The 27,944-nt window shown below is 36.8% G+C and overlaps 1 protein-coding gene and 1 long non-coding RNA gene across 4 annotated transcripts in view; one reads left to right on the top strand and one right to left on the bottom strand.

The window, feature by feature from the left end:
* Lmpt (four and a half LIM domains protein limpet) overlaps positions 1–27,944 on the bottom strand; it is a 202,754-nt gene that overhangs the window by 111,348 nt on the left and 63,462 nt on the right. The window contains exon 1 of one of the 3 annotated variants that reach the window (XM_089736707.1): positions 10,813–11,057. The exons of 1 other annotated variant lie outside the window; for it this stretch is intronic. The gene's annotated coding sequence lies outside the window, so the exon portion shown is untranslated. Of the gene's footprint in view, positions 1–10,812; positions 11,058–27,944 lie in introns of those variants that run through there. One more of the 3 variants, XM_089736706.1, reaches the window with a different exon arrangement.
* Positions 21,039–22,916, top strand: LOC149500289 (uncharacterized). Its single transcript, XR_016324984.1, has 2 exons — positions 21,039–21,235; positions 21,757–22,916. It is a non-coding gene; the product is annotated as an uncharacterized LOC149500289 (long non-coding RNA).

Here is a 27,944-nt window from a genome sequence, read left to right as displayed (position 1 = left end):
TGACTAAAGAAACAAAACAAAGCCAGTGTTTACTTTTAAGATGAATTGTTAGGCCCGGACTGCTCACAAACAATATTATGTCATAATGAGCAATAATCGAAGCTGTGTTTCTGAGTTTTGCGTTTGAAAAGAAGTGGCGAACAATATTTTCTTTTTTGCGTTGCCCCGTCGCCTGGGTGGGATATAGCGAAGAATTATGATTGTATTCATTTGATATCGATCACGTACGATAAATTATGTATATTATATGATTGGACAGAAGGTGCCATTTAAGCTTGCCCGCTGAGTTTCTCGCCGGAACTTCTCAGCGTGCCGCGATTCCGATCCGGTAGTAGATTCATTCGCAAAGCAGCTGCTCTTGAGTTGTTAGGTCTCCTTCGGTGGCGCTCGGGCAGCTGTTAGCAAATCCCACCCCTCCTGGCTGAGCCTTTGCTCGCCCACCTGTCTTGGTGAAACTGGAAAGGCCTCCGGGTCACCAGTAATCTTACAATCATAAAAAAAAACATTTAAGCTTTTTTTCTTATGGAAATATATGTGTACTACTGGGGAGCATGAACGTTAATGTCATAATTTTCGCTAAGCACGTTATTAATTCTGCATATTATCACGAGAAAATATTTAAGCATCTTAACCTGTATAGAATCTATGTAATTTTCTAACATTATTTTCCCCAACTTCAAGACGTCCGATTAACTTAAAATTTTGCAAACGACTGATGACAATAACAATAATTTCGCCCGATATTAACAGGGGAAAGTAATACCACTTCAATTTTTATTCGGTCTTATGCGTCTTAAGCGACTTTTTTTTGTTTTTCAAACTATATTTATTTACTAAAGCAACTGTTGACTTAACCATTTATGTAGTTCAAGCCTTGCAGCTGTACCTTTAGAATTGTATGTGGCCTTGGACACTTTCTATCAAGCAAATCGCTTGAGACGCGTAATGAAGCAATAACAAAATCCTTTAAGAAATCTAAATCATAATTTTAATCGAAAGTTTTTTTTTATAATCCTATTAATTGCATTGAGTGCAAATGCTTTCATATGTAAAATATGATAGTGCAATGCCATAGTTACATATGTATGTCTAATAATGTCAGATGAACAAAATTAAATGGCTTTATAACTTTATACAGATCAAAACTAAATTAACAAAATAAATAAATAAATAAATATAACATGTCCTTCTTCAAGCGAGACTTGCGGAGAGTACTTAATGGTAGGCAGCGGCTTGGCTCTGCCCCTGGGATTGCAGACGTACCTACATGAGCGTCGGTAACCACTTACCATCAGGTGGGCCGTATGCTCGTCTGCCTACAAAGGCAATAAAAAGAATAAAAAGAAAAAAAAGAAAAGAAAGAAATGGGTAAGAAATACGCTCAAAAAGAAATTTAAATTACGCGGACTACACGACGTTAAATGATTACCGTAGCCCACACACGCCACAACGTGAATGCCGCTATGCACCTTCACTATTGAGATCGAGTATCAATTATAGTTTCTGACCGAAACTGGTTTTTAAAACCGAAACCGAATTTCGGCATCAGACTCAGTTTCGGCCGAAACCGAAACTTTCGGTCGGACCATAATCAATTATATTGCTGTCCCACCCTTCAAATCAGAACACACACCTGTTACGCGGCAAATATGGATAGGTTGGTGGCTCTTATTCATGGCGCCGTAACATAGATCAGATTTTAGTTGAATAATAGTAAAGTAGATTTAAGGTAGATACAAATACTGCCACGGTATGATTAATAATCGTTCGATAATCGCTTACATACTCTTTTACGGTCCTTTAAATAGCCCGGACCCTATTATAAGCGCTCGACAAACAGACTTCAGTCAGGCATTCGATCATTGACGTTAATATTCCCGTTTGACTTTTATTACCTCATTCATAATCATAGCGCATTCCCTTTAAAATTATTTTTAGGTGAAAAGTCAATATTTTTTTACTGTTCTGTGTGCTTCGTTCGAGTTTTTTAACGTTCTCGATAGCGTAAAAGTTAGCTCATATTTGTATGGAATGGGATCGTTTGTGTACGTTTGCCGCTAGGGGCGCTGTTCCAACTGCATACAAAATTGGGTTAACTTTTACGCTATCGAGCACGTTAAGAAACTCGCACTAAGCACTCAGATGGTTGTACGATCCACGGAATAGATACCTTATTTATCTATTCCGTGGTACGATCTCACGGCTCACACGTTGTGAAGTGGTTACCGGAGCCCATAGACATTAAGAACGAAAATGCCGCCACTCTTCTTTTTTTTTATTGCTTTGACGAATGGACGAGCTCACGGCCCACCTGATGTTAAGTGGTTACCTGAGCCCATAGACATCTACAACGTAAATGCCGCCACCCAACTTGAGACATGAGTTGTAAGGTCTCACTTTTAATAATACAACGGCTACCCCGCCCTTCAAACCGAAACCCATTACCGCTTCACGGCAGAAATAGATGGTACCTACCCGTGCGGACTCACAAGACGTGGTAGCACCAGTAAAAAAGATATGAGTTGAGATATGAGTTCTAAATCTCCATTTTTGTAGTACCACCACTTTTTTTTTTTTTTTTTTTCCGGGCCGAGGGCCGAACCTCCTACGAGGTCCCCGCGCCTAGGGGGCGCGCGGGGTATGTGAGACTCTACGATCTGCAGGTGTTGAGAGCAGACCGCGGGCCCAAGGAATTTAGGGCCCACCCACTAAACGACTCCCCTGCACTCTTACACCCGGCGTCCGATCTCCGTCCGGGGTCAAAACCCGGTCAGAGTAGGGGGGTTCCCGCGGTCAACACTACAACCAGACACGCGGCGCCACCCCGAGGACGCCCGACCGACGGGTCGTCGAGGCGATAATCGACGACCAACGACGTCAGTCTCCGCGGTATGTAGTACCACCACTGCCCCAACCTTCAAACCCAAATGCATTACTGCTTTGCCGTATCACAAGACACCCTATAACCAGTAAAAATGTCTACCAGCAAGCCTGGTCAGCTTTGTGATGATTTCATTTGCGTATGAAAGTGATTAGATCCTTCAAATGTCAAAACCTAAGGTAACGTGATCGATGTTCGAATTAATACGACCTCGGGCTCATTGTGTTTTGGACAACAAGACTTGAGTTATTATGCATCAAAATGAATAGGTACTTAATTTGAGGATTGAAGATTAATTTAGTTTAACGTGCATATGGTCGTATATTATACATATCATGTCCCATATTATTATAATTGTATTATATTATGTCATGTAATATGTAATCTGGCCTGTTATCCAGATCTGCAGTCTGTTTTACTGTTGCCACAATTTTTTCATTGGCGAAACTCACACGAATTAACTTGTATAATAGGCAGTTCCCTACCCTATTGTGAGTGCCGCGGTCCATTTTGACCACTGAGAACGGACTCCTCATCCTAAGAACAGGAAAACCTGATTGCTTCACGCCAAGAGGAGGCCTGGTCTGACCCATAAGGGCTTACAATAATACCCTTACCACCATTAAGATAACAATATTACTCATAGCCATTTCCTCTGCTTATTTTACAACCCAATGATAGCCGGAAGATGCAAATGTAAATAAAGTTCAACAACATTAATCTGTTGTACGAACTCCTAATTTACAACGATATATTGTAATATCTTCCATCTTTCTTCTTATTAGAAGATAGAGATTAGCAGAAGTTGTATTACTAACATACGATTATACTTAAAATCTGGCATGTATATTATAAGACGTAAACTATTAAACCGAACAAACATACATACAGACACTTATGATTTCGAGAGAATTGAAATGTTTGAGAACATTTCAGTAATCTTTTATCTTGACAAGCGCGCGTTTGAATCACTTCAAAATATAACCTCAAAATTTGACGTTTGAGTGAAAAGAAACGCCGCCGCCATTAAAAAAAAAGTATCACAAATACACCTGTCAAGCGAACGTCAATATAACCGAAGAAAGGAATTCCTTTCGTGACGAAGACAAACAACGTACGATAACAATTCAAGCCGTAGATATTCCAACAATTTCCAATGCGATCACGGAATGCCTTAACGTTCATCTGAAGCAAAACATACGGCTGAGTCAGCTGAGAAAGTCTGACTCATTTCAATGTCACATAGCTGGGAGTTATAACTTGTTATTGATATGTATTTGCTTTACGGTAGGGTTAAAATTATGTTAGTTTAATTTAGACTCCCAATGTTTGCTTATTGGCTTACTTGTGCAAAGAGAATGGACATCAAAGACGCAATTATTATACGCATTACGCATTTTAGGTCGTGACGGAAAAAGGAATAATGGTGAAAAGACCTAATCAAGCATTAGAAAAGCTACGATGATAAATTCAAACGTTTTCTATTTAGTACAAGTAATAATAAAAGTTGAACAATTTATTAATGGGGTACAAGCAATACAGTTAGTATTTTCTATTGTAACAGAAATATTATCTATGCAGTTAAAACTTTTACGGTTTAGTCTGTTGTTTGTAATTTTCATTTAATTTTTTCGACGTTTTATTATTTTTAGTTTTCGTGCTCACAGACAACTAAAGAGTAACGCGTCGCCATGAATATTGTACAGTCTAATAAAAACGTTATTTGTTGTCTATGGTGGTACCGTTAATTTCAAAATAGGTTAAAAATATTCTACTATCAATAATTAATTGCAACTACATCCCAATACATTTAAGCGATATAATTATAATAAATTTATGGTCGATCTTGACCAGATTTTTCATTGTCTAGACAACGATGCGCGTTCTTTGGATTCGTTTGAGAGAACGCAGCTGTTTGATTACGGCAGTATCCAACTGGCAAGGTTGTGGCGTAAAACGAGATTTCCGGGGTCTCATATATGTTTTCACTGACGTAAATAAATATAGGATTTGTTCTAATTAATTTAAATGCACGGCTTAAAGGACATGTTTCCTTTTTTTATTAAACATGAGTTATTGTATATATTGGTTTAGATTCTCGTCTTTAATCTACATATTGGGAAGGCTCTTTATTATAATAGGCTATATATTATAGGCTATATAGAAGGCTTTTTATTATTATAGACGAAAAATAAAACCTGTTAAAAACATGCGACAATTTACTTCTATTAATTTACAATCAAATAAATCAATATGAAATATTTTTTTGCTTGTATCTTCAATCGAACAATTGGATGGTCTGTGACGGAAGTAGGTGTGTATTATGCTATTAACTTTTAAGCTGTTGCTAAAATATCTAATTTATTTAATGATTATATTATATGTTACAATTATAAATTTCACCAATTAAATTACAGTTCACTGTATGTAACTAATGTAGACATAATATAGAATACATTGCTTTTGTATTTTGATGTAATCTTATGAATTACTTTTACGCATTTTAAAATTAACTCCAATTTGTTTGGTTACACGCCACGCTAATCCAGGTCTGTCCGTCTGTTGTTTCGATCTCATCAGCTTATCTTTCGGGCGAAGTAAATTCGTGTTAACTACCATCAAAATTATACATAACAACTGGGCACTTATTATTGCAATATTTTAATTAGAAGGAATCCCTGCACGGATTCGGACTTCCTAATTTACAACTCGTAAAGCAGCGATGAGGTCACGGCTTTCTTTAACGTGCACTACACAACTAATTAATGATATCGTTAAACTTTATTGCACTGGTTTATTATGCTTTACACAACAAAATGGGTGCTATAGAATATTTTCGGGTGGTTTAAGTATCGTTGTTTCTTTCTAGATTTTTTACTATACGGATAATTAGGTGTTTCTAATAATAATCGATTTTTATGATTGGGAATATACGTAGAATATAGCGAAGCAAAAATCTACGTGAAGAGATCGTGTTTCGCTATGAGGGACCGAAAGAAAATGATAGAGATTTTTTAATATATATGAGAGTGAGTAAACAGGAATGGCAACACTATTAAATTTTTAATAAGGTCTAAATTCGTGCGACAACAGAGTTTAATGTAAAAAACGTATTCAGAGAAAATCTTCAACTTAATAATGCATTTACAACAACTAATAAAAAAAAACGCTTAAATAGCAAACCGAACTGGCGATTAATTTTATTTATTTTTATCCTATCGATACAGGAAATTGTAAAATTATTGTATTGTCATCAATACTTTACGCGTGTTAAAATTTTGCAAGTTAATGAAAAGTCTTGAAGTGAAAATGACGTTTAAAGATTCCGTTACACGCGAACTTACATAAGCTCATAGAAGCGTGTTACAAAGATGGTAAGGTTTGGCGAATACATTTTTCGCTTATACAGAACAACGAACAAATATTTAATGCGGATAACATCAAAGCAGTGCTCGATTAGCAAACTCCTTCGAGAGCAGAATATATCGTCTTCTTTTTCTTCACCTTATCCCACTAGATGGGGTCGGCACAGCTAATTTTTCTCTTCCATTCTCTTTTATCAGTCGTCAGCTCAACACTCACTCCATGTCTTCTTCGGTCGACCTCTTCCCCCTCTACCTTGCACTACCATTTCCATACGTCTTCTCTCTCACATCACATATTCATTCATCATATATCCATACCACGCTAACCAGAGCAGGATATATACCGCGAATAATAGCTGCATTGACTCCGTGGAATAGCATATTCAGGCATAAATTGTTGCGAATTTTTCGTTTTATTGCCACGGAGGCCTGAAGAATGGAACGCGAAATCAATCTGTCAACAAACTTGTGTTTGAACTTTGGATTTTAAATTGTGTGCACGCAGCAATCCTAGATCATTAGTAATTAGTGCTCAGCAAAACCGTTTCTACTAATTATAGTCTTATTGTATTTATGCATAATAATTTGTAAACGCCAAAATGGCAACCTATGAGTTTCTTGTCGATTCTTCTTAATGATCAAACGGCATCCGGAATTGATAACGAAGCTATTGCGATTTTAATGCCTTTTTATAGCGTTTCAAATTGCTAAACTGAGGCATATTTTTAAATAAATTAACTGTCCGACCCTTTTGATTTTGTTTTGTGTCAGCTGTGGATACATTCTTTGCCGATTCTGCATGTTCTAGATTATTCGACGCATCGCTACAAGATTAAACCGTTTTTAATGAAAACAAAACTATGTTCTTGGATTTCCTCATCGACCACCATCACGCGCTGTAACTGTTTCGTTAGCAGTATACCGCGTTACCCTACTTCGTGGATTGAGCAAGATTAAAAGATTACATTCGTATCAATTAGAATGATAAGTTCGTTTTATTTTTAAGTTGTAGTAACTTGTTGTTGTAATTTGTAAAATTTTTGTTTGGTTTTCGCGAATAGTACACAAAATTAATAACGAAATATGATATGATATAATTAGATTAAAAAACGGGAGATAAAAACGTAAAACTAATTATAAAATTATGTATTGATTTTTTTTAAGTTAATAATTTTTAGAATTTACTTCGAGTTTCGCGAATAGTAGAGAAAATAAAAGTATTACTTACATATTAATCACAAGTTTAAAAAAATATATTGATATAATGTAATTAGAGTAAAAAACCGGGAGATCAAAACGTTAAACTAATTATAAGATTATCTTTGTATTTGAAATACACGTATGTTTTTAGTAATGGTGATTTTTATTGTCTTTTTTATAATTTAATGAGTAGGATCGGGTCGCCTGGCGTACCTTGAGAAGCCTATAATATATAAGGTTTTTATTTTATCTAACGGTTTTTTTTAGTTATGTTAAAATTTAAAATTTTTAGATATTCCGATTACTAAGCTCATGGTCAACTTACTATTCGACTTTTTTTACTGCTTAGATGGGTGGACGACCTCACAGCCCACCTGGTGTTAAGTGGTTACTGGAGCCCATAGACATCAACAAGGTAAATGCGCCACCTACCTTGAGATATAAGTTCTAAGGTCTCAGTATAGTTACAGCGGCTGCCCCACCCTTCAAACCGAAACGTATTACTGCTTCACGGCAGAAATAGGCTGGGTGGTGGTACCTACCCGTGCGGACTCACAAGAGGTCCTACCACCAGTAACCAGTACCAGAGTTTGAAAGAATTCGTCAGTATTTGACAATTTAAGTGTTAATAAGTGCAGAGGCTTGCAAAGCGTGAGCATTTAGACTCAGACCGGTAATCAATTATCCTAGAAAAACGTAATACCGCAACTTTTGGATAATAAAGTAATTTATGTTTTTGCTGACATAAAAAATTAAAGGCATTTCTTTAATTATTTTATAATGATGAAATATATATAGATTTTTCCGAATTTCTTTGAAAGATGTAAAACAAGAAATGTTTTTTTTTCTTCGTTGTCTGAGATGTTACGATTTCTTTCTTTCGTTTCTTTGTGTTTTTCTATTTGTCCTCAACGCTCCGGTGCTATTATAGTTGTTTACTATCGTAAAACTGAAAGTAGACAAATAAAAATGTTTTTAACTAAACCAGAGTAGCCTTATAATTCCGGAATTTATAGGCAGAGGGGTTCTGGGTGAGTTCCGTTTATAGTGGTTTATCGGAAGCGTCCCCACTATTTGCGTCGCTTTGAATTTGAGGGGTAGGTCAGCCAGTCTTGAGAGAACTCTAGACGAATGACTCAAGGGAATATAATATGAATACCAAGAAAATTGGCATAGCTATACTCTGTGTCCACGGCAATGTAATAAAAAATATATTTAAAACGCGATAAATCTATTGGTTTTATGATAAGATTTGAGTCTCGCAAAAACAATGCTTTTATTACAATCCGTTCGGTGGGTAGACGAGCTTACCTGGTGTTAGTTAATGCAGTCCATGGACATCAGAATGTGGACATCAGAATGGGAATTTTTGATTTGATTTTGAGGTATCCGGATGCAGTTAAAACCCCGATCTTGGGATTCAAACTCATCAATTGGTTTTTTTTTGCGAAGTTAAGAGTTTTAATTTTTTTTCCCTACCTAAGCTGATGGTCTAGAGACCATATCAGCGTCACTGGGCTATTAGGTGAGCTCACGAACGCTAGCAAGAGCCGTGCTTCGCAGAATCTACCACCGGATCGGAAACTCGACCCACTGAGAAGATCCGGCGAGAAACTCAGTGGGATGTGTCTATGGGTTAATTTACTCGCCGAGCCCTTCGTCGCAAGCGACGGGTTCGACGAGAACGATGACCGGAGAGTTTTAAATTTAAAAAAATAAAATATATGTATATTCATTTTTGTGTCTTTTACTAAAACGTACTTAACTAGATTCATGTAGGGCGAAGAACCATTATTATTAAGTTTTATTACCAAATTATCCTTAGCTGTAGATAGCATAGTAAATTTCACATAAGTTTCTGCTAATAATTATCCTCTCCGGTTTATCCTTTTGCAAGACTAGTGTTAGCAAATTCTCTCAGATTGAACCCGTGGGCTCATCCACCCGTCCAAGAGAAGTTGGAATAGCCCCTTAGGCTACTAGCGAATAGGCAAAAAAAGGAAAACTTTCAATTCGTAAATAAGTTTTTCGAATTCACTACCAATCCCAAACTTTTTTTTATTGCTTAGATGGGTGGACGAGCTTACTGCCCACCTGATAATAAGTGGTTATCGGAGCCCATACACATCTACAACATAAATGCGGCAACTTATCTTGAGATATGAGTTCTAAGGTCTCAGTTTTTACAGTACAACGACTGCCTCACCCATCAAACCGAAACCCATTACTGCTTCACGGCAGAAATAAGCAGGGTGCTGGCACCTACCCGTGCAGACTCACAAGACGTCCTACCACCAGTAATTACGCAAATTATAATTTTGCGGGTTTGATTTTTATTACACGATGTTATTCCTTCACTGTGGAAGTCAATCGTAAACATTTGTGAAGTACGTATTTCATCAGAAAAATTGGTACCCGCCTGCGGGATTCGAACACCAGTGCATCGCTAGATACGAATGCATCCGACGTCATATCCTTTAGGCCTTTATCGTTTATTAGGATAGGCTTGGGTTCGCAAAGTTATTTTGATAAGTTCGCCAAAAAATATATTTTAAAGGTTTGAGGCGGGCAAAAAATATGCGAGACACGTAATTATGTAGAAAGGTATTTATTTCTTCTATTCATACATCTACTCTGCTAACGACGGTAAGCACGAGTTCAACAATAATCTTCCGACATACCTAAATAGTAGTGTCGTGGATTTGCGTCAAATCGGTGAATAATTAATTACAAATATCACTAAAATTAAAATAAATAAATTGCAATAAAGTTTAAGTAGTCAAAATATTAAGTAATCTATATTATATATTGTTGTACATTTATTTGGCATAGGCGAATTTACAAGTTTTTCAAAATTATTTTCGTGTCATTTAAGAACGATTAAAACAAACTTGAATCTGTATTATATCTGTATATAATTAAATACTGTTCACTGGTAATCGCATTACTTCAAAACGTCGGAACCGATTTGGTTATCTTCGGTCTAATATTATTATAATCGTAATGACTAAAATCCGGTTCATAGGGAACACAAAAATAAGAAATTTTATGAGGCAACGTATTTCGGATTATCTAGTTAAAAATAGTTTGGAAAGACTTTTACGTTATGCAAGACAAAATAAAAACAAATATGCTAAGCACTTGATAATACCCCATACTCGTCATTCAAAATTAGCACATAGTTGTGAATCGTCTTAAAAAACATATTTCTCGTAAAAAAAGTTTGTAACTTAATTCATATATTCGATAAAAATAAAATTGAAGAGAGATTACCAAATAAAATCAATACAACTCCATAATGTTATTAACGTTTGAATTTTTGTATTCACGATCTAGATACGAAATACTTATCGGTCATAATATCACCTTATTTCCTTCATGAACAACCATACAAAAAATAACACTGACTTTAACGTAGATCACTTAAAACTCACTGCTAATTAACACTGAATGTAAAATAAATGTTTATTGAAAAACAATAACAATTCCACATTTAATACGGCACGCTCTCAAATGTTTGTTTTCATTTGTATTTTTTTTTTTGCAAACTGTCATCTGTATACTTTCGAAAACACGGAGCGCGTGCGACTGAATCGCGTGCGTTCGAAATGACAAATGCGCGTCAACGGATTTACAGATTGCTCGAACGTTTGTTTACCTCCGTTCCGCACACTCAAGTTCAAGGGATTAGGTTTTGGAACGCACACTATCCATTCGAGCGTGACCTTTCTTTGCATTGTATTTATGGCAATTACGGTGTCTTGATATGATGGTATTATTGTTTCTGCAAACTATGATTTTACTCGGTATTAAAAGGTGATGTCATTAGTATTTGATAAGAGATAAGTTACCTGCGGTTGATAACTGGGCAAACAGTTTATGATCTATTAATGTAGAAAATACGGAATTATTTTTAAATTTACCGGCTCAAATTCACTAATAAATAGGTACATTGAAATAAATGAGAAACATTCAAAAGCGAATTAAAATTTTTAGAATATTATTATTTGGAAATGTACGGACTTTTTTAATAAAAAAGGGTAACTTGATGACTTCCGTATCAGTTAGAGGTTAAACTGGAGCGCCCGTCGGCCTGTTCGTTCTGGTCCAGCAATTGGCAAGTTTCTATAGGTACTTCTCTATACCTCCCCTATTGGACGATAATAAACGGTCCTAATTATCCGGGTGGTCTACCAGAGATCGAGATAGAAGATGTCTACAGAAGCCTATGGTGATCACATCGTGAACGTTATTTTAATTAGATAAAATATTGTGGAGCTATTTAATGTTACATCAGTGAGACGGAAAAAGAGAGAAGGCTTCATAAAATTCGTAAAATACTTGCAGTTAATTAAGAAATTAATCCTTCTTTGAATATTCTATTTAACAAACCGTCAGTGATAAAACATCATATCCACGCCTATCGTGACGATAAGAAAACAGTTGATTTAATTGTTATTTTGTGAGTCATACAGACTCAATCTAGTTTACAAATAAATTAGTTCGCTTCTAACAATGAAATAAGGCCATAGCTATCTTATCAGAACATAACGTATCGATACTATTAACAGTTGCAATTACGGGCTCTATGTTTTTTTTTTTTTTTTTATAGGAATATATAAGCGCACGGCTCATATTTAGTGGTTAACACATAACAGTCGAGATTGTTATTTAATACGAGTATGTGTATTAATTACCACTACTATAGTTAGCTTTGGTGGAAATATCACATGTATTGTTCATCGAACAGTTTTTTGGAACGTTATTTCTACCCTTAGCTGATCATTAAGGTAGTTGTCGAAAAAATATATAAGATAAAAGTAAAAAAATAAATTTAAATATTATTAATAATAAAGAAACTACAATTCTATCAAAAAATCCGATGGCACTACCACCTACCGTCAATATTAAAAACGAAGATTCTGAACGTTTACTCTACTCAACGATAGATGGCGCTGTAATAAGTTTTTACTAAAAGTTGCTTTAACTAAGTACCTACCTAATAGGTTTTTTGTTTCACTACAAAACGTTGACAGCATTCCAAGAATGATCAAACAAAGAGCCGTGTGTATAAAACAGTCTTTTGTTTTCGTTGCAATCTGAGTGAGTCATACCTTTCTATGCGACAAATTCACTAACACCTCGAAGTTCAGTCAAACATTATTGTGAATTCAAAAGCAGCGTGTTCACTCTCAGAATACTTACATAACATTAAAATTTATAAGTTATGTTTTGTAAACAAATGAAAAAGGCTCTGACTTTAATATTTATCCCATTTCTTTGATTTAGAGGTCGTTAAAAATGTCAGAAAAAAACGAAAGTGGCTTTAAATTCAAACATAAAACACATTTTGCTACTGACACTCAAGTTTCATTCTTAATAATTCTTAAAGAGACCGTTTTCTCATATTTATTATTTCTTAAATTGGTCGATACTTTTAATACCCTTTTAAGAATAAAAATACAAATGCTCTGATTTACATCTCTGTTAAGTAATTTTCTTTTTTTTCTACATATTTTAGTAACCTCGTTAGATTATTCTAGCTTCACTAGACGTAAATTAGGCAGGGAAAAAGTAACACATATACCTATATTGTAATATATTTTAGTGTAGTTTGGGCGATTCAAGTATCTGTCAGATACCTTCTGTTCTATGATTAGCTACCGCCACAAGGGCACGCCAAATATTTTTTATTAGTTTTAATAATCTGATTAAATCTTAGTATTCTCTCATAACTGAATTTTTGTTCGTGTTCAATTAACGAACTTATGTTTAAATATATAACAGCTACCGATAAGAGAGGTCCGGGTCGCTTATCGCATTGTGTCTGTTCGTTCAACTGTCCATATTTGACTATAGATTATTATGTACATTTGTAATTTATGACCACTTACAACTGTTAAGATTTATTTCACTTTAGTTATGCGTCAAATTCTCTAGACCAGTGATTCTCAACCACTGTTCCGCGGCACTTTTGTGTGCCGCCAAATTTCAAAAGTGTGCCGCCAAATTTTGCGAATATGTATATAATAATGTTAATATTATTAAATTATATCACTTTAAAAGAAAAATATTTTAAACATGAATATATATTAAATCCACAAAAAAATAATAATAGTATATTTTAGTTTATTTCGTATATTAAAATTTTTTTATAAACTATTTATGCAGTGTGTTGGAGTAAGTAAATATTTTTTATCTTTTTTTTTGTGTGCCGCCAAATTTTGAAATCGTTAAATATGTGCCGCAACAAAAAAAAGGTTGAGAATCACTGCTCTAGATCATTCAAGTCCGTTTGTCAGTTGCCTTTTTTTTTTAATTGCTTAGATTGGTGGACGAGCTCACAGTCCACCTGGTGTTAAGCGGTTACTGGAGCCCATAGACATCTACAACATAAATGCGCCACCCACCTTTAGATATAAGTTCTAAGGTCTGCCTTGCCTGGAGAAGACCGTCATTAGTGTTACGACCGCTTAAGGTAGTTTTGTTTCGGATCCTCACGATCCACTAACGGTGCTTTTAGGTATCTCAAGCACCGGTCACCGTTCTCGTCGAACACGTGGTTCGCGACGAAGGATTCGGCGAGTAAATTAACCCACAGACACAGCCCACTGAGTTTCTCGCCGGAACTTCTCAGCGGGTCGCGTTTCCGATCCGGTGGTAGATTCTACGAAGCACTGTTCTTGCTAGGGCTAGTGTTAACAACGTCACCAGGTTGGAGCCCCGTGAGCTCACCTACTCGCTCGGTCAGTATAACCCCTCGAGGTTACTAGTATAGGCAGGAAAAAAAAAGTAGTTTTGTAAAAGTTTGGTACTTTTTATCTATTATTCGATCAATTAAATTGAATATAAAATGAATATAATCTAATATAAGTATGTAAGTAGTAAGTAGTGGTAAGTAAGTAGTAAATAGGCCACCTTTTTCATTTTGATTAAATTCAATTCACCTAAATCGCGAAATATGAAATCAAGATAATTAAATTAAACACACGAATAATGTTTTTTTTTCGTTAGTCTGTGCATTACAAATACGTAAATAAATGATTAAATAATAAAGTGAAAATGTAACTAGTAATACCTATTAAATACCTAAATAAATAAATAATAGTAAAAAATAATAAGTATGTAGTAACAATGAAAAGTTAGTCATTTAAATCCATAGTATAATAAAAAAATATATACAAATGATCAAGCGACTCGTTTGGTAAAGCTGTTTAAAAATGTTTTACAATTTTTGTGAACAGGTTTCCATATAAACTATTTTAATTTTAAATATAATTTAAAATTTTCTACATATCATATTGTGTTTTATGTCCCTAAAACGAATACATCTTGTAAGGCGGATAAACTTTGGCAGTGACAAAGTTCTTTGTCGAGATAATTATTGTTCGAAATAGAAATTATTTTTAGAACAAAGAAGCTATTACCATTCATATCCAAGCGCAACCAAGAGCTTTGTTTCGTTGCGCGCTTTTGATTTCTATTTAATTCCTGCTTAATTATAACGTATCATAGTTTGACTTATAGCATTGTAAGATAATAATTTTAAGGCCTTAGTAAATTGTTATGTCGCCTTTGCATGGCGCCACAACATCTGTCCTCGTGTGCTGTTAAAGGCGAATAGTTACCATTGCTTATGAGCCTCAGCAATGCCAGGATCAAAACCAAGCCACTTACTGTTAGGCATAGGGATTAATACTTATACTCAGGCCTTACGACAGAAATAGGTGTCTAACAATACTGTTATATCAGGGTACTGCGATTGCCGACCCAGTATCATGATGATAGGACGTATTATAATATAAGTACCCCGGTTATCACCATCCCGCGAATTTCTACCGAGAAGGAATGATGCGTTTGAGGAGCATCAACAGTTTTTTTTTGTATTGCATAGGTCGTGGATCAGCTCACGACCTACTTGATATAAAGTGGAAACTGGAAAACAAATATATCACAACGTGAATGCCCACTTTGTTAATGGAGGTCGGAGTCTGAATTGTTTGTATACTGAATTGTTACTACAATTCGCACTTGTACTCCAGTGCGATTGCTCAGCTCGTTAGTAAAATGCATTGGTAACATGGTCTTTTTTTATGATTGAAGGATTACTGGTGGCCCGGAGGCCTTTCCAGTTTTACCAGGACAGGTGGGCGAGCAAAGGCTCAGTCAGGAGGGGTGGGATTTGGTAACAGCTGCCCGAGCGCCTCCGAAGGAGACCTAACAACTCAAGAGCAACTTTGCGAATGAATCTAATCTAAAATGGTCTCCAACTCATGCTCACACTACATTTAAAAAAAATGTGTTTACCGCGTTCTACGTGAACCCAAAATTCCTGATTTCCGGTGAATTACGTTAACAGCTACATAAAGTACCAAACATTGATTAATACGAACATTAATCCAATTTTACGGCTACTTAAGCGAACATTTAGAGGTTGTTTCAGATCACTATTGTACATAGAGATATATATTCGTAGAAACGCTAGGAAGTAATTGAGTTTTCATTACGATATTTTATAGTAGAAACGTGTTTCATGTTTGTTTTGTCGTTAACTTCGTGACTGCTTTAATGTCATATGAGAAATTTGCAGTAGTGGTCCGGAGGTTAAAACTAAGGGGCCAGTGGCGTAGCGGGATGGGCGTGTGTATTACGTCCCGGGCGCTACTCACAAAAGGGCGCCAAATGGCCAGCATAACAAAAAAATGCTGGGTTTTCTTATCAGCCCACAGACGTCCACTGCTGGACATAGGCCTCCCCCAAGCCTCGCCACAAAGACCGGTCCTGCGCTGCCTGCATCCAGCGAATCCCCGCGAACCTCGATAGATCGTCGGTCTTTTCGATATCGAGTCGAGGGAACCCGCTCTTCCCCGCGACTTCTCACAGCTGGAGTCCCGCAAGGCTCTGTCCTCTCACCCCTCCTATTTAGCTTATTCGTTAACGATATTCCCCGGTCGCCGCCGACCCAGTTAGCTTTATTCGCCGACGACACGACTGTTTACTATTCCAGTAGAAACAAGTCCCTAATCGCGAAGAAGCTTCAGAGCGCAGCCCTAGCCCTAGGACAGTGGTTCTAAAAATGGCGCATAGAAATCAACCCAGCGAAAAGTACGGCGCCGCGGCGGTGCTATTTCAGAGGGGAAGCTCCACACGGATTTCCTTCCGGATTAGTAGGACGAATCTCACACCCCCGCTTACTCTCTTTAGACAACCCATACCCTGGGCCAAGAAGGTCAAGTACCTGGGCGTTACCCTGGATGCATCGATGACATTCCGCCCACATATAAAATCAGTCCGTGACCGTGCCGCGTTTATTCTCGGTAGACTCTACCCCATGATCTGTAAGCGGAGTAAAATGTCCCTTCGGAACAAGGTGACACTTTACAAAACTTGCATAAGGCCCGTCATGACTTACGCGAGTGTGGTGTTCGCTCACGCCGCCCGCACACACATAGACACCCTCCAATCTCTACAATTCCGCTTTTGCAGGTTAGCTGTCGGGGCTCCGTGGTTCGTGAGGAACGTTGACCAACACGACGACCTGGGCCTCGAATCAATTCGGAAATAAATGAAGTCAGCGTCGGAACGGTACTTCGATAAGGCTATTTGTCATGATAATCGCCTTATCGTTGCCGCCGCTAACTACTCCCCGAATCCTGATCATGCAGGAGCCAGTCACCGTCGACGCCCCAGACACGTCCTTACGGATCCATCAGATCCAATAACCTTTGCATTAGACGCCTTCAACTCTAACACTAGGAGCAGGCTCAGGGACCCCGGTAACCGTACTCGTCGAACTCGACAAAGAGTTCACCGTGCAACCTAACCCATGAATCAGCTCGCTGAGTTTCTCGCCGGATCTTCTCAGCGGGTCGCGATTCCGATCCGGTAGTAGATTCATTCGCGAGGCTGCTGCTCTTGAGCTGTTAGGTCTCCTTCGGAGGCGCTCGGGTAGCTATTAGCAAATCCCACCCCTCCTGGCTAAGCCTTTGCTCGCCCACCTGTCCTGGCGAAACTGGAAAGGCCTCCGGGCCACCAGTAATCCTTCAATCATAAACAAAAAAAATCTTCGGTCTATCTTGTGAGAGGCCTACCCACGCTACGTCTGCCGGTACGCTAATTAATTGCTGGTTAATCTTTATTAATATTATTTTACTATAATTGATTTCCGGAAAATTATGATAAATTTAGTACCAGTGTAATTAATATAATAAATTTTAATTCGTAAATAAAAAGGAGAAAAGGAACACTAATAGCCTAAATAGGGGCCCTAATGATATTGTGCCCGGGGCGCGAGTTAAACTCGCTACGCCACTGTAAGAGCCCCCCTATTCTGTGAGGCGACTTTCAAATACGAACTGGAATTTAAATCTCAAGTGAATGCTTCCCCAATTAAAATACTTATATAGGACCTCGTTTATTGAATAGTTTAAACACTTAAATAGTTTAGGCAGGCGGTATTTGAAGAAGTGCCTTGGTTTGAGGATCGGGAGATTGACGCAAATTATATTACATATTTTAGGATCGAAGCAGTTAAAGGCAGCAGAAGCTACTGAACTTGCTGAACAGGGAAATACAAAAGCATATGGAAGCAAGTTTTTGCGAATAAAAATTCAAGACGATTCTTGATAAACATTTAATTTTCTAGAAATTATATAGGTACAACACAAACGTAATCTATGATTTACATTAATGCATTTTAGAGTAGGTAACATTGTTTATTATTAATTTACATCGTCGTGTTGAGTCAACATCGGTAAAGAAACTAATGTCTGTCTTAGCTAGGTTTCCTACTTCAGTGGTCTTAGCCAGATACATAAATCATATTTTATTGTGTCACAAAAAATAATTTAAATCGTGTTTTAAAAAAGGAATTAAAAACAAATGCTATTTCATTAACTGTCGCAAAAAAGGTCCCAGGTAAGACTTTTGATGAAAAACCACCGCTGACAACACTGACGTGAACTTTTGAGAGTCGCTAAATTTTGGTATCGTCAAATAAATGTGCCGTGATGAAAAAAGTTTCAGAGCCACTGTAATTCGATATTGTGACCAACAGGGAACGGCAATGGAACCCCTGAATAATTATTAAAACACTAGCTGACCTGGCACACTTCGTAGTGCCTCAATCGATAAATAAAAGACCTAAACTTTTGTATAAAATAAACTTAAAACAAACAAAAGGAATCCGTCCGATGGGCGACCAATCAAATGAAAAACAAAATTGTTATTTTTATTTAATTCCGACATTTTCATATTTATCTAAACCTTTTAAGCCTTCTCTGGACTTCCACAAATAGTTCAAGACCAAAATTAGCCAAATCGGTCCAGCCATTCTCGAGTTTTAGCAAGACTAACGAACAGCAATTCATTTTTATAAATAGAGATATAGATAATATTCGTCTAATGATCGAATTTCAACCATAATTTCAGAAAACTAAAGATTTAGATTCCTTTTATGCTTTACATTGTCATTATTAATTGAATACGGCACAGGCAACCCAAGTTAAAACATAAAATCGAATTATAATCGTTATTGTGACGTCTCTAGAACGTATTCAGACAATTGTAATGTGAAATATTAATTATACTCATAATTATAGTAGAATACACATTGCTGCATTCAAAAAATTCTTAGTACATCTGCCGTAAACTTGAGCAAGATTATTGAGCAATTCATTTTAGTAATGAGTTTTTAATACCAACGATAATGGATTCTCGTATGAAACTACAATTTTTATAGATTAATAATTATACTGACTTGTACTATAGCTACCTTTTACAGCTATGTAATGAAAAAATAGTGTATGACATCCAGAATGTGTTTAGGAATGTTCAAAATTGCTTGGAGTGCATAATGCATAATGGGAGAAAAATGAAAAATTTAATGTCTAAAATATGTCTCAGAATTAAAGAAAAAGTTCATAGGAAAAAGTTGTAGTTAACTATATTAATATACCACAATATCCTAATAATAGTTACATATTGTCATTTTCATGCTTGTATTTTTGAATTCCTTGACCACAGATATTTGATGTAAAAAAAAACTACACCAAGTGTAGAAATAGCTTATATTAAAAATAAAACTCTGCAACCGCTTAATTAACAAAAACCAGATTTGTAAGGACGCTTCAAAAAAAAAACAGTGAGTTCAACCAGTTTTAGTTCTTAATTTTATTTGGCCCTGAGAATATAACATCTGATCTCTGTTGCACGAAACACAATCCATATTATATTTGAATAACATTTTTTGTATTATTCAAATTACAAAAATTGAGAAAAACAAAAAATACTATGTCGTTAATAATGATACAATTTAATCATCCCAGTATCTGGCATTCTCTTGCTTCAAATCGATCATTTAGCACAGAAACTTTTGCCTACAAAAGTGTAGTTTAATAGCAAAGATCTTACTTTTAATTTCTTAAGCTTCAAATTTCAGTGAAAGTAATTCTAGATTAATAGATGTTTATACATTTTTACTGAGTTGTGACGATAAGCTGTGTCTTAAGCCTTTAATAATTTAATATAAAAAGGATTTTTTCGAGTGCACTGATAACGACAGTGGTACCAAAATTGAAAACAAATAAGTATTGGGTACGTACAAAAAGTACAAAGCACACAGTAAGCCTAAACATCTACAGAATAGGGTTTAAAACAGCATTTTACACACTGACAAACAGACTTCTATAGTTACATAAAATTCGTATGCTTATTGGTACTAGCTTACATAATACATCGTGCAATAAACATGACCTCCTAAATATACTGTCAGGCAATTTTAGACTTTATCATCGTAGTACTGAAATGTATTAAGGTGGAAATTTCGATTTGAAGTTGGTATCGTTTGATAATAACATATTTTTATTAGTAACATTTGTTTCAATATTGATTGTGATAGAACACTCGTTATCTGGCATGCTTCAAAACGAGTTTTTAAGTTGTTGCGTTGTAAAATAAAATAAATAATTTGTGTTCACGTTACATTTTTGTTGACAAATTTTTCCAAATTTGTATTTTATTTGATATTGAGGTTATGCACTATTATGTCAACCATATAATCCGTAGTATTTATGGTACACTAAAATTCAGAATCCATCCACTTTACTTCAGATTGAAACAATAGCATTTGATAGCTTCACTAATTTTTATTTTTACAATTTACTTTTTCTAAAAAAATCCTCGGACATCACCATCACTTGATATAAATAATATTGTTGATACAATTAGCTGCAGATTAATCCTTTACACTTTAGTTTCATCTGTTCTCCTTCTCGGCAATTTTGGCACAAGCCACACAATTCGCGTGTGAACGATAATTGTTATTCTTCCTTCTAACGGCGAAATTCCTTTCTCTTGAAGGGAACTTCTGTATCTTCCTTGGCTGTTCCTTTACGTCGGTCACGTGTTTATACATGTTTATTTGTTTAAGATTCAAGCACATAATGCGCGTGCGTACTGTACAACAGTTGCGGTGTCACTGACCATAGATTATACACTTAATATGTCACTGACTGACAGAAAAATTAAGTGAAGTGACTTGAATAGTGTTGTATGCGGGCGCATGCACTGACCTCTTTTGAAGGTTGCAATCGTCTCGCGAGTCGATAGCTTATCTAAGTTGTTAAGTAAAAAAGTATATATTATGTGGAGTTTCTGGACATTTATGTTTTCAAGTTTTCAATTTATAATCAATTAGGTTTCGTTAAAATTTCAAATCGACCGAAATTACGACCCACTCCGAAGATCTGATTAGAAGCTCAGCTGGCTAAGTTTCAAGTCGAACTCTTCGGTAAGCTCGACGAGTACGTTGACCTATGTTTAGCTACTGCTACCAGTAGCGTCATAGACATAATATTATAATAAGTGATTACCTGCACTCATAGACATTACAACGTAAATGCCGTGAGACACGTGGTCATAGTTTGAATCGAATAGTATTTTATCTGTCCCACTCTTCAAACGGAAACATATTACTGCTTCGCGGCAAAAATAGGTGGGAAGATGGCCTACCCACACGATCATACAAGCCCTATCGCAAGTTATAGTAGTGATAGTTTATTTATTGTGGTCCGTGTATTACTGGTAGTAACAAAATGTATGTTAACACGAACAATTCTATGCTAAATATTGTGTAACTTTTTATATTGTAGCGTGACACAAAATTGAACTAAACACGTAAAGCGTGCAGCATATGTTTATCACATAATCAAATTTCGAAAAGAAACGAAAACATAATAAAAAATTATAAAATCCAATTCTTTTTTTATGAATTTTATTCTTTTTTTATGAATTTTGAAATCTATATTACAGGTGGCCCAAAGGCTTTTCCAGCTTCACCAGGACAGGTGGGCGAGCAAGAGCTCAGCCAGGAGGGGTGGGATTTTCTAACGGCTGTCCGAGCGCCTCCGAAGGAGACCTAACAGCTCAAGATACATAATTACTACCGGATCGGAACCGCGACATGATGAGAAAATCCGGCGAGAAACTCAGCGGGTTAGTGCACAGGTTGGGTTGCACGTCGAACTCTTTGCCGAGTTCGACGAGTACGGTTACCGGGGTCCCTAAGCCTGCTTCTAGCATTAGAGCTGAAGCCATCTAATGCAAGAGTTATTGAATCTGACGGATGCGTAAGGGCGTGTCTAGGACGTGTCTAGGGCGTCGACGGTGACTGGCTCCTGTGTGATCAGGATTCGGGGAATAGTCAGCGGTGGCAACGATAAGGTGATCATCATGACAATCCAATTCTAACGTTATGTAATCGGCTTGTATCGATTTTACGCAAGAACGCATCAAAATCGATTTTAATTTTTAATTAGCATATCCTATGGAACGATGTTCTTGATGTGTGAAACGGACTTTTTGGCGGGAACGCGAGGAGTGAAGTTGTGTGATTTGTTTTATTTTGTCTATTTAGTGTTTCTTCGGGTTTAAATGTGTAATAATAGTGGTTTATTAACTGTTTAATATCTGTGAAAGTGCACAAATGTAGGAAAATGAAACAAAGCCGCTGGACGTAACTTCTCGGGATCCTCCAAAAAGTCCACTGAAATAATCTTAGTAAATGACTACTATTTTACTGAGATTATATTTCATCCCATATCATCTTATTTCATTTCATTTAATTTCATCCCAGTTGATTAATGTCTCAAATTAATCATCTTCATTTCATTTCACTCCATAATATCATTTTTCGTAAAAATATGAATAAAAATTAAAATAAGACATGACTTAGAGGTCTCAGTTACCAGGTCATAAAATCCCTTAATAAAAGATGTGTGAGACGACCGTGCTTATGTTCATTTACGGCAGTCAGGTGTAGGTAACTTTAAAATATTTCGTGATTTTGTGCATAATATTCAGGGTATTGCTTTTAGATTGAGTGTACGAAAACATATTTCGCTGCAAATCTTTTTTTTTATTAAATCATATTTTCTACTTTTATTTAAGAATAAAGAAGTTATTTTCTCTTGTAGTTAAGGACTTTTATTCAAGTATGCTCTGAAACTACCTAATACCTAATCTCTATCGTAATATTATCATAAATTTCAGTAACTGCAAGACAATCGCTTTGAGTATAATTGTCATTAAATTTCCGACGTAATATCATTATTCTGCTGACATTATACGTTAATTCGTAAAAGCATTTTATGTTATGTCTACAACTATAGAGATACTATAGAGCTGAACTTATATTGAGGAGGGAAGTGCATTTCAAATCCGGATGGCACGCGGCAAAAAAGATCAGTGGAAACGCAATGTGGATGAACTCAGCATTTTAGTTATTATGGATTTTATTGTAGTAGAATAGCCTAAGAATATCAAGATTTTTGTTGCACATCGCAAATTTGTAATAGGTAGGTAAGCATGAGACATAATATATTCATTTAATATCATGCTCTATTTGTATGTAAATAGCATATAGCATTGAATCGATACATGAATATACATAGCGTGCAGTGTCACCTTAGGTCCAATGAAGCAATGAAGGTTCCTCCATCAAAGGACTTCCTAGGCGGAAGGAAACGAAACGTGACGCGTGAAGAACTGTATCATTATCCCGAGATGAATCTTCAATATCTATAACAAAGGCTTGAGACCGACTGATGTCCCAGGGAGACGACTGGGGTGATATTTGTCGACATCTAAATACCGTCGTGTTAACAGCCGTCTAATCTTAATATATTGGTATATTTCATCTGTGCGTGTGTTTGTCACTGAACTCCTCCTAAACTCGCCTGGATCGATTTGAATTAATTTTTGCAGGACAACGTCTGTCGGGTACGCTAGTTTCCCATATTATTTTAAAGATATTCTAATTAGACGATAACTTTTATATATTCTAATTAACGAGTGATTAAAGTTGTTTTAAATTCTTGCAAAAAACGATTAAAATACTAAAATGCTTAAGGTTCAAATTGGCTTATACAGGCTCTATTTAAACAGTCATTTACCAGTAAATCGGAATGCAGTTTAACCGCTTTTTTTTTTTTTTTTTTTTTTGGTCAGGAGGAAATCGCCGGACTTCCGCCCTCCCCTGGGGATGAAGGACGGGGCATGTCGGAGTCGAACTGACTAAAACCTCCTGTCGCTCAACAACCCGCGTCCGAACCTCGCATGAGACAGAACCCATGAAAAGGCAAAGGGGGGAAAGTGAAGCGTTTAGTGCGGAGCACATCTCTCCCATCACCCTCCCCCTCGGGACGCCGGACTGGCGGTCGTCGGCGCCACGACCACCAGCCCTCTCGGTCGGCAGGCTATCCGGAGCCCGCCTAGATGGCGCCGGTTAGAATGGGTTATCCTACGGAATACCCCGCTGGGTCAGAGCCAGCGTGGGTCGAGGATAGTCGGCCTTCCATCACCCGGATGCTCTTGCGTAAAACGCGTGCAGAGCAGCTTGCACGTCGTCTTCTTAGGCCCCCTTCGCCGGTCCCCAGACCGACATGTGAAGGGGACCCGAAACCCTTAGAGGGCCAGGGCTTGGGCGAGATCCGCCTCCCTGGCCCCCGCCCGACGGCGGCGGGCTTGCGCGTCTCTCACGCGCCCCGCCGCCTCCTTCTGCGAGATGGTGCACTCGCAGAAGTCGAGCATCGCCTTCCACGACTCGTCGTCGCCGAGCATCGATGCCACAACACTCGGCAACGACAAGTCGTTTCCTATTTTTGCGACGAGGACACGGCGCCACCCCTCCCATGCGGGGCAGGCGACGAGCGTATGCTCTGCCGTGTCCAAGTCGCAACCACAATGGAGTTTAACCGCTTAGAAGAATCAGCAAGAAACTAATAGCTTGCTTATTTTCCACACGATAGAACATTGCAACACAGGGCTTGTATAATTTTGAAATCAGTACATTTTACTAGAACTAAAAGAGACTGGTTCACATTACTGGGCGTAGACTGAAGTTATGTACCGTGACTGCGTAAAATTGCCAACTACAATTTCGAGTCATGCATTTAACTAATTAACAATGTCATATCACTACATAGTATAAAACAAAGTCGCTTTCTCTGTCCCTATATGTACCTATCTGTCCCTATGTATGCTTAAATCTTTAAAACTACGCAACGGATTTTGATACGGTTTTTTTTTAATAGATAGTGTGATAGAAGAGGAAGGTTTATATGTATAATAACATCCATTAAATAGTGGAGAAATCAATAATAAATTACAGTTTCCGAAGCGAAGCTAGGGCGGGTCGCTAGTTCACACATAATTTCAAACTAGAGGATGACCGAGCTTTGCTTTTTTTTGATAAATTGTGTTTTTTAGAAATTATGTTTAAACACGAATCACATATTGATATTATATCATATTATTTGTTATTTTCTGTCAATAAAAAAAATGTTTATGTTTAAGTTAATTATCGATAAAGTTGATTGTTTAAAACAAGAATAAAACAACATTTCTGAAAATAAATCGTAGCTAGATCGATTTATCGCCCCCGAAATCGAGTACCCTGTATACGAAATTTTATGTAAATCGTTGGCGCCGTTTCCGAGATTCAGATTATATATACATTTATATACAAGAATTTCTCGTTTAAAGATGTTAGATTCAAACATAAATTCTAGAGAAAGAGTAATATGAAAACGGACCGTTTGCTACTTCACCATCATTGACCCTCAACTTCCTCGACTCCTCCTAATTAATTTACGAGTGCTGGTGATAGAACTTCTTGTGAGTCCGCACGTATTTGGTACATGCCTCCCTGTCAAGCATCAATCCAATTGAACCGAAAGCAAGTTATTGGCAAAATTACTTTTTGCATATCGGACAACTGTTAGCAAATCTCAACCAAACCTGGCTGATCCTTTGTTCGCCCACCTGTCCCGGTGAAACTGGAAAGGCCTCTCTTTGGGCCCCCATTAATCCTTCCTTCATGAATAAAATACATCTCACATCATAGATCGACTGAGATATTTTATTTCAGCCGAAGTAACAAGATTTCGTTAGCTTCACCACTATATATGTAACGAATCCTTTCACTGTGATTTCTAACAACATAAATACTTCCGATTGAATTGAATGAATATTTTGTTTTTAAAAACGATGACAGTACAACAATGACTATATTTATTAAAACGCTTTGAAAGACGAACAATAAAAAGTCTAAAGACGTTTAAAGAATTCAAAACAATTGGACCAAGAATGTATGTATATAAGAGTGCATAATAATAATTACTAGTGGTCCCCCGGTAGTCGAAATTCTACGATAATTAATTGAAATTATAAGTTTGAACATTATTATGGTTCTATAGTTAAACACTATTATGTTACTTCCTATAATCACAGATTTCGCCAAGACTACACTATAGACAAATAATATTAAAGCAAACAATATTAACCTATTCTCAATTTGACCAAAGATTATAAACAATAAGAAAAGTTTGACGATAAACCATTTGCGTGTGTATGTGTCAAATACATGGTAGTGTGTGTTACGTTTCTTTTATTGATTTAATGTATTTTTTGGACATAATTAAAAAAAAAAAAAAAAAAAAAAAAAAATAATAATAGCTTTCTGCACTCCCTATCTATATTGGGAAATTTCATATTCCTCCATCCGCGCAATTTTCGTAAAAAGGGGTACAAAGTTTTTGCTTCACGTACCTATTAATATGTAGATTTTGTAAAGGCGCGTTTGAGTTACATACAATACTATATTACAATACCTAGTCAGGTCATAAATTCTGTCACATGTTTAATGTAAAATAATTGAAACAAGTTTATTCATTATGTAACCATTCATATACCAAAATGAACTTAACAAAACATAGATTCTTATGACACTAAAGTTTATTCAAAATGACCTCCGTGATTTTGAATACAGGCCTTCAATCTGCGCGGCCAGTCGTCTATCGCAGCACGAACGAGGTCCATGTCAATATCGGCGGCTGCCTTAATCAAGGATGTCTTGAGTGACTCCAAATTGGGATGAGGCGTTGAGCACGCCTTTTCCTCCAAGTGTTGCCATATCTTGTAATCTAACGGATTCAAATCTGGACTGGAGGAGGGCCAGTCTTCGTGCCGGATGAAGTCGATTTCACGCGCCGCCAGCCAGTCTTGTGTGCTCTTCGCTCTATGAGCTGGCGCCGAATCTTGTTGGAATACCCAGTGCCTGTTATTGAACATGGTATGAGAAACAGGTTCCACAAGGTTCGTCAGGACTGTATTTTGATACACAACTGCATTCGTTTTTACACCTTTCTCACAAAAATGTACCTCTGTTAAGCCCCAATAAGAAACTCCCAACCATACCATGAGCGAAGATGGAAAATGACCTCGTTGGACACGCGAAATACGGTTGCTCGCTTCTTCACTACTGTGTGCGTAGACCTTATCATTTTGTTTGTTGTAGCTCTCTTCTACGGTAAAAAATTTTTCATCCGAAAAAAGAATTTTCCGATATTTTTTTCCCGCGTACCGCTTCAACAAAGCGCAGCATCTCTTCAGTCTCAGGTCCATTAGACGAGCATTCAAACGATGTCCTGTTTTTCTTCGATATGCCCGAAGCCCTAAGTCTTCATTTAACTCCCTTTTCACCGTGGTTCTGCTTAACCCCATCTGAAGGGCCAACAGTTTCTGCTTACGTTTGGGATTTCTTTGAATTCGCGCCTTCACAGCTTTTATTACTGCTGGAGTCCTAACAGACCGAGGGCGACCACTTCTTGACCTGTCATCTACACTAGAGTCTTCATTGTATCGTTTGATGGTACGATAAACGAATCTTTTGGTTATATTCAAAATTTTCAGTATGCTAAAAATTTGAATTGGCGCGTAACCGCAACGATGCAACGCAATAACTGCAACACGGTCTTCTTTAAGCGTCCTCTTCATATTTAAAAATGAGTAAAATTCTAAAAGTATACCTTTTTTATTTTCATGAACAATTCCAAATTCGAATTCAATAAACTTTTTTGTGGCCAGCATTCTAAAAGAAAAGTTTTTACTGTGTGACAATACTTATGACCTGACTAGGTAAATATGAGAGTACATAGTAG

This window comes from Bombyx mandarina, chromosome 22, assembly GCF_030267445.1.
Source record: "Bombyx mandarina strain Sakado chromosome 22, ASM3026744v2".
In the NCBI taxonomy this organism is placed as follows: domain Eukaryota; kingdom Metazoa; phylum Arthropoda; class Insecta; order Lepidoptera; family Bombycidae; genus Bombyx; species Bombyx mandarina.
The sequence above is the reverse complement of the archived record's forward strand: the minus strand, read 5'-3'. Positions and strand labels throughout refer to the sequence as shown.